This window comes from Lactuca serriola, chromosome 8 (genome assembly GCF_051521515.1).
Source record: "Lactuca serriola cultivar US96UC23 chromosome 8, Lser_US96UC23_V15, whole genome shotgun sequence".
In the NCBI taxonomy this organism is placed as follows: domain Eukaryota; kingdom Viridiplantae; phylum Streptophyta; class Magnoliopsida; order Asterales; family Asteraceae; genus Lactuca; species Lactuca serriola.
In genome coordinates this window covers 104,522,437-104,531,087 of record NC_136415.1, presented here as the reverse complement: position 1 = coordinate 104,531,087, position 8,651 = coordinate 104,522,437, and the positions used below count along the sequence as shown (strand labels likewise).

Here is an 8,651-nt window from a genome sequence, read left to right as displayed (position 1 = left end):
AAAGGTTGTGTAACGACAACTGGCTGGGTTGTGTACCACCTGAAATTCCAACAACCGCAAATTTCGAATTCAAGGGGTATATTTTAGTCATGCTTAAAGATATCCCATTCTTTATGAAGGACCATGAAGATGCCTTCAAGCACATCGATGAAGTCTTGAACATTGCTAACTACTTCAATGTCCTAAATGTTAATAGAGATGCAGTTTTTGTAAGGATGCTTCCAGTAACGCTTACTGGATATGCAAAATTTTGGTTGAAGTCACTCGCACCTGGAGCTATTCGAACATGGGACAATCTTAAAGAGGTGTTTATTGAACATTTTAGTCCTCATTCAAAGATCTCAAAGTAAAGAAGAAGATAGCCAACTTCCAACAAGAAATCGGAGAGTCATTATATGAAGCATGGGAAAGATACAAGGACATTCTAAGAAATTGTCCTCAACATGACTTGAACTTGCAAAAAGAAGTCTCTATTTTCTATGATGGAGTAAACGTTACAACAAGACAAATTCTTGATTTACAAGGGCCAATGACTAAGAAGAATCTGGCCTTGATTAAAGAATTCACAAAACATTCAAGAGAATACCATAACTCACGAGTGGAACATACAATATGTAAAGGAGATGGAGGGAACGAGAACATGGCTACAATCATGGCTAAACTAGAGAATATGGATCGACGAATGACAAAATTGGATCAATCTATACATGCCATACGAGTTGGTTGTGAAAATTGCAATAGGCCACACTTAACCAAGGATTGTGATTTGGATGAATACGGAAATAGAAAAGCACAAGTGTGTTATTCAAGTGGTGATAAATATGATGAAGATTGGAAAAATCCAAAGAAAGAGTGGTTGTCATACGAAGAATACAAGAAGAAAAAAGAAGAAAAATATAGGCAAACCGGACAAGGCTACTACCAAAAAGAACAACCACCACCCGAGAAGAAGATGAACTTCGTGTCAATGCTTAATAGGTTTATGGAAGCCTCTGAAAAATGACATGATGGAACTGATGTTACCATGAGAACTCATCAAGCTTCCATCAAAAATATTGAGACTCAACTCGGGCAATTGACTACACTTGTTAACGAAAGGTTACCACCCAAGAATACCGATCCAAAACCGCAACCACATGTAATGGACATAACCACTGAAGAAGACCCTCATTCAGATCCATGATGAAGTCTTGAAGCAACCCGATCCACAGCCAAAAAGAATGAAAATCGAAGAAAAAGATAGGGCTGATGCCCAATTCTCACGATGTGAGGATCAAATGCTCACGTCGTGGGCAGAGTCTGAACATAAAAGTTCTTCTTCTGTCAAACCGTATCAACCTCCGTTACCTTTTCCTTCTCGAGCAAGGGCACGTCCACTGGAGCAAGAGCACAATAGATTTATCAAGCAAGTTAAGGGTATTTCCATTAATTCTTCATTTATTGAATCATTAGCAAAAATGCCCGAATATGAGAAATTTCTTCAAGATCTTCTTGACACTCGCCAACAATTAGAGAAGACTTCAAAGGTAGTTCTTAATGAATGATGTTCAGCGGTAATCATGGAAGGCATACCAACAAAAATGGGAGATCTAGGCCGTCTTACATTTCCAGGCGAATTTGGCAATTCCATGAACATATTTTCCTTAGCCAATTCTGGAGCTAGTATAAACTTAATGTCTTATTCATTTTATTAAAGGATCAATCTTCTAGAATTGATGACTACAAGAATGGTGATCCACTTGGTGAATCGGTGGGTAACATATACTCGAGGAATCATTGATGATTTATTGGTCAAAATTGGAAAATTCGTTTTTTCCAATTGATTTTGTGGTCATCGACATGAAAGAGGATGAAGACTTACCAATCATACCTGGATGCTCACTACTCAATACTATAAGAGCCTTGGTAGATGTTCATAAGTCAAAGCTTACTTTACGAGTTGGAAAAGAAGACCTGACATTCGGGGTTGAAGAACAATTCAAGAACTCAAGGGAAAAAGAAGAAGTGTTCTTTGTGGATGAAGAAAATGAGCTTGAAGAATTAGATAAATTGGTGGAAGAAGAAGTCCAAACTAGATAAAAGCCACAAAAAGTCAAGCTCACTAAGCCAAGGGCCTCGATCTAATTGATCTTTGAAGTTTTTGCGTATACTACACCCAAAGTTCAAGATGAGGAAATAAGTGAAATAGAAGATTCTAGCGAAGAAGAGGATGAGGGTCCCACAAGCAAGGAAACCAAGATTGATATGATGGATCTAGACTAGAAGGAGTTAGCTGAAAATAAAGTGAAGAATTGAAGCAGTGAAAGATCCCAAGGAGTTAAAAGGAGAATTGAAGCTTGCAACCATCAAACGAAACAGGAAAATTCAAAAAACGTGTGCATAAGGTGAGTTCAAGCGTACAAGAGAAGGTGGAAAGATCAAAAGGAGAATAGGTAGATTCTGCTCCCAACTGACGCAACTTAGAGCAGAAAGTAGTCCGGCTCACGACTCCTCTAAAAGAAACAGTTCCTGGGAGGCAACCTGAGCTCAGTTTGCATTTTTCTTTTCTTTTCTTTTACTTATTTTTGCATTTATTTTTCTTTGGATTATTTAAATTAATGTAACCAAATGTTGAATGTTTGTTTTCTTTTTGCAACCTAGGAGTTTTTTTTGTTTGGAGAATTGATGAGCTATCGAGTAAAAAAAAAGTGAGAGCCGAGAGAGTTAGAGTTTTAAAACCGAAGACCACACTTTTTAATAAGTGTGGGGTGACAATCGTGTGCGAGAAGAGATAAGAAAAGAGAGAGTTACAGACAAAAAATGGGTCTTAAAATAAGTCATAATGACTTAAAAGGGCAATAGAGTTTGCACAACATGAAGAATTTAAAGAAGAAATACATTCTGTCAAGTCCCAGTTCTCACGATGTGGGCCTTATTCTTCACGTTGCGAGCTTCATATTTTCACAATTAAAGAAGACTTCTATTCTAGACTCACATCGTGGCTATCTATTTGATGGGTTTTGAGCATAACAACAATTCCTAAGTGTGCATGTAACCCTAATGCTTTGGATCTAGGTTTTCTCTAATTGAACATGCAAACTTGAACACAAAAGGAGAAACCCTAGGAGAGGTATACTATTTTTGAAATTCATATAAAACTAGGGTTAGGTTACATACCTTGATTATTATATTGTAATAACAATGTATCTCTTGTAGATCTTGAATCTTGAGAACTTAGTGTCACAAGTGTAACACCTCTAATGACTCACAAAAACACAATACAAGAAGATGATATGAGATAGGGGGAGGTGAATTTTCGGCTCTAGCTTCTTCCAAAAGCTTGGCCGAAAATCCTAGCCTTAGGGTTCTTTATATAGTGCACAGAGGATGCTATAGATTAACCCTAATTTCAATTATGGTAATTAACCACCTCCTTTAATTATCCATATATGATAAGATATTCTATAAACTCTAGAATAATCTTACATATACACACAAAAAATCATCCACCCTTCCCCTAGGAAGGTTCTGGACCCTTTTGCTCAACTATTAAGTAATTGCACTTTTAGTCCCTACACTATTAATTAATTCATTTAATCCCAAAATTAATTCCAAATTAAATTTTGATTAAATATTAACTAATAACATGATTACTAATTAATATATTATTTCCATAACATATTAATAAATCATTAATTACAATTGTATTAATGAAATTAATAAATTCTTCCTCTTTCTCAATTAATCATCCTTTCTAGTTGCATGTGTGAAGGTAACCCAAAAGGACCATGTCACTATCAATTCAAGCATATACCAATTATAGCTATGGGCTTAGACACCTAATCCAACAGTCTCCCACTTGGATAAGTCTAATAACTATAATTGCAAGCATGACTTCAAAAACTGATAAGCAATCATAGCTCTCATAGCTTTCATCAAACTCTGATCAAGTCAGTTGCGAGTCCTAAGATAAGGGATCATATAATCCTCCGTTCTGCAAGATATCATGTGAACATATGACATGGAACAAAATAATTCTCATTGTTCAATAGTTTGTTTCCCAATTTCTGATTTGTAATGGCAAACAACTTAATTGAACACTTCAATTTAGTCCTGACCGGGCCCGACACATAAGGCAACACCAAATCATCGAGGGGCCCAAGATATCACTTTTTCCCCTTAGGGCAAAAGGAACAGATAAACTTTGACTCATATGCTTATACTATTTACTCATCAAATCATGCACAACAATACGTTTTATAACACCAAGTTACTGATGCGTTTATGCATTATCAATGCACAACCAACTCGTAAACAACAACTCATATATCTTGGTTTAAAGATTATATGATATTATCGTCTGAGAATTACTCGTGATAAATTCCATGAAGTAATTCACTGAGCATGAGTTTAATCCAATACTTAAATCCTTATTTTAAAAGTACTCATGAATGTTGCAGCAAACCATTGCTATGTCTAAACACTTAGAGAATCTACAATCTAATTCATGACAATCTTAATTCACTACTTACTTACAAAGTATGATCGACTGTGGATGTTTGAATAATCTAATTATTCGGGAAGTAAAACATGCGAAAGAAACACAAAGATAAACAATTGAAAAAAGATAGTAAACGATACTCATAAATAAATCTCTATTATTTAATAATCAAATGTCAATTACATTTATTTGTTACCAGTTTCTAAATAACTATCTAATCACTAAAACTAATATCATCCTTTAGACAAATTGTAACGCCCGTGTTTCTAGACTTGGCATTAATGATGATGTAACAGTCTAGGTTAACCTTTATGACTCGTTTTGAAATAATAAGAATGTATTATTTGAGTATTATGTGTTTATTGCTTAATTGTGTGATTTAAATGGATTAAGGAATAAAAATAAGCGATAAAGTAAAAATATTAGATAAGCCTGATCGATACACGAAGTTGTAGTGGTCTAAATAGTGAATTTACGATAGAGCGATATTTAGCCTTAGTGATCTAAACGAAAATTGTAGAATACATTAAACCGAGAGCGTGCATAAAAAGAACGTCTAAATCTGACTTCATATGAGGAAGTTATGATTTTTTCGAAGTTTCGACTTAGCGGTATGCACCCCAAATGTCGAAATTGAGATCGAGTGATATTTGGCCTAAGCAATCTAAACGAGAATTGAAGATCTCGTCGATAGAAGTCCAACAGTGAAAGGACAGATGGAAACGGACGTTAGATGGAGAAGTTATGAACTTCTAAAATAGTTTTTCCTGTCTCGGCCTACTAAAAATAATATAATAAAAATAAAGTAAAAATTAGCTGACGGAGTCAAAATGAAAGATGAGCATAGTCTCACCTACGCGTGGATATAAAGAACGTCAAAAACAGAGCTCGTATGCGAAAGATACGAATTTTTGAATTTTGAAAAATGGGAGTACGCCCAGCGTACCCGTATGCATGAACTGAAATGGGCAACGTCGACCTGACCCAATACTCGAGTGCATGAGTCTGTAAGCCATGACACATTAGGCCTGATCCGAAGCATACGCCCAACGTACCCGATGTACGCCCATCGTACTGCTTGTAGAGGGAGTACGCCCAACGTACTCCGAAGTTACGCTTAACGTAATCACAGGGATCAGCCCCTATAAATAGATGTCCTAGGCTGCCGAGTTTTAGTGCTCAAATTCTTATCTTTCACTCGTTATTGCCTTGTTTTGCGTGCAAGTTATACCCCGAAGCCCCGGTATCATTCCCGAGACCCGAAGCAAGTCCCGAAGCCTCGAGGATCCCGAGAAGTAAAGTTTCCGAGCCGAAACTCTGCCCGCAAGAAGCCCGGTTTTCAAGAAAACATCCTAGTTTCACCGAAGAATACTACTCTTAAAGCCATAGTGTTGTCTGATCATCTTCTGATCAAGTGAGTGTATATTCCCTTTCTTTTAACACATAGATATGAAGTATCTACTTTAGAATACGTGTTACGTATGTATAAATATACGTGTATATATACGTTATCTGTTTATTTAGAATGAGTATTGAATAAGTATTTTATCAGTTTTTAAGTTGCATATGTATGTTTTTATCTACAAAAATGTTGGGTAGAACTTGGGTAGATAGTTGATGTGTGATAAACTGATGAGAGGCGTCGATGTGATTGTGATCTAGTCATTCAGCAGAATAAGGATGACGACCACAGATTTTTCTAGACAGTTATGTAGAGTGCTGGCAGGCGCATAACCTGTAGGTGTTGGTGAACTTGGGTGTTCATTCTCTGTATTCTATCCCCCTCATGGTTGATGGGTTTTGACCATAAGAACATCCTATGTGCTCATACAAACCCTAATGCTTGGATCTAGGTTTCTCTATTGTACATGCAAGTTATCCAAGACTATAAACCCTAATTCTATCATACAAGCAATCATATTAACATAAGAATGGGTTTAAGATATTACCTTGATTGTTATATAGAAATAACAATCCCATATCCTTCTTGTATTGACTTTAGAAAGCTTAGAGTCACAAATGTCACTCCTCTAATGGTTCACAAACACCATAAGCAAGAGGATGAAGAGGAGAGAGGTTGGAGGCTGCCCAAAATGTGTTATAACCCTAGATTAAGTCTTCACCACGTTTTTGGTCCTTAAGGGATCTCTATATAGTGAGGCTATTAGGGTTATCTAACAAGGAAACCCTAATTTGGATGCTTAAGCCCTAAGCAACTCATGCACTCATTTAATTAAGGCCTTGGACGATTTCCTTATGGGGTTCCCCATAGAATTCATCCACTCCTTAATACAAGGAAATCCATGGTCCAAATTGCAATTATCTTATAATTAAAATTCCAGTCCCTTAAGTTTAATTAATCTCTTTTAGTCACAAAACTAATTACCAATTAATTATTGACTAATATTAATTAAACAATATGATTTCTCCTTTAATATATTATTCCTATAATATATTAATAAATCATATTTAATCATTTCTCTCCATAATTCATCCTATCAAGTTGCTTTGGTGAAGGCAACCCAAAAGGACCATGCACCATCGGGTCAAGTACATACCACAATAGTTATGGACTTAGACACTAATCCAACAGTCTCCCACTTGGATAAGTCTAATAACTATTATGCGTATGACTTCAGATCCTGATCTGCAATCGTAGCTTTCCAAAGCCGCTGTCAACTCTGATCCTATCAGATACGTGTGTCCTTTAGATAAGGGATCATATATTCCTCCATTCTAGATATCATATGAGATATGATTTCAAATCATTCTTTTTGTACTATTTCTCGATTCCCGATTTATGACGACCGACTAATTGAACAAATCAAATTAGCCCTAGCCCGACCGAGCATTTACGTTTTTCATCACTAAATCATCGAGGGGCCCAAAGATATCGCTTTTATCCTACTTTAGATAAAAGGAACGGATAAACTTTGATTCAATGCTCTCTTGAACTCACTCAACGAATCACACACAACAATATGTTTTATAACACCAAGTTACTAGTGCGTTTACATGTTATCAATGTGCAACCGATTCGCAAGATACAACTCACACATCTCGGTTTCAAGAATATAAGATGTTACCGTCTCACCAATCACTCGTGATACAATCCATGGAGTGATCCAAGTGAGCGTGGGTTTAATCCAATGCTCAAATCATATTCATAAGCACTCATGAACGTTGCAGCAAACATTTGCTTATGTCTAATACTCTTTTAGACAATCCACACACCAATTCACGACAATCTTTATTCATACCTACTTCCAACGTATGATCGACTGTGGCCCGTTCGAATAATTTGACTGTTCTTAACCAATTAAATTATTCAGGAAGTCAAAACATGCAAAGTGAAACACAAGAATAATACTAATCCCATATGGCCTCAACCCTTTGAGCATAAATAAAACACCTTTTATTTATCACCATATCGATTACTCATTATTTGTCGTTTCAGTTAATAAACTTTTTACTTGAATTACAACACTTGTCCCATGCTCCTAGCATGCACACAATGTTTACCTATGGTTCTTACTTTGTGAAATAGATCACATTGAACACATTTCCAATCATACTCATTTCACAACTCCTAATTCCTTTCCATAAATAAAAGAATATCAAATTCTTGCCACTTATAGAATATGCTAGATTCTAACATTTTATGCAACGATCCATTTGTAATATCACTGCACCAAAGTCACAAAGACTATTGCCAATGATATTACTAAGTCCTCTATCGGAGATTGTTACAAGACAATTCCTTAGATATGATGTCTCTCACTCAAAGTACTTTCCTTTGAACATCCTTTTGCATAAAAGTTTCTAATCTAGACATGGATTTTCAATATTCAATTCCCAATATGGACACGCTTCCATATTTTCCATATGGCAACTCATTCTTAATAGAATCTTATCTATTCATAATAATGTCGATATGGTCCATCCAATACTATACTTCCAACTACTCACAAGCGACCAATCCTCGACGAACTTTGGATTGTCCTTTGATAGTTGTTTAATTATCTTAGTCAAAACCGATTCTCGTCCTTTTTCCCTCTAAATGCGCTAGACATTTGGAAAATTTTAGAATGGTCAAATATTATATCATTTGCAATCAATCCTATACCCGAAGCGTATGGGACACGATGCATAAAGATTTGATACTTCATCA

At 35.9% G+C, this 8,651-nt stretch overlaps 1 non-coding gene across 1 annotated transcript; it reads right to left on the bottom strand.

Annotated features, from left to right (window-relative positions):
• Positions 1-343: 343 nt before the first annotated feature.
• On the bottom strand, positions 344-450 carry LOC145071590 (small nucleolar RNA R71). Its single transcript, XR_013690596.1, has one exon. It is a non-coding gene; the product is annotated as a small nucleolar RNA R71 (small nucleolar RNA).
• Between the last annotated feature and the right edge of the window lie 8,201 nt (positions 451-8,651).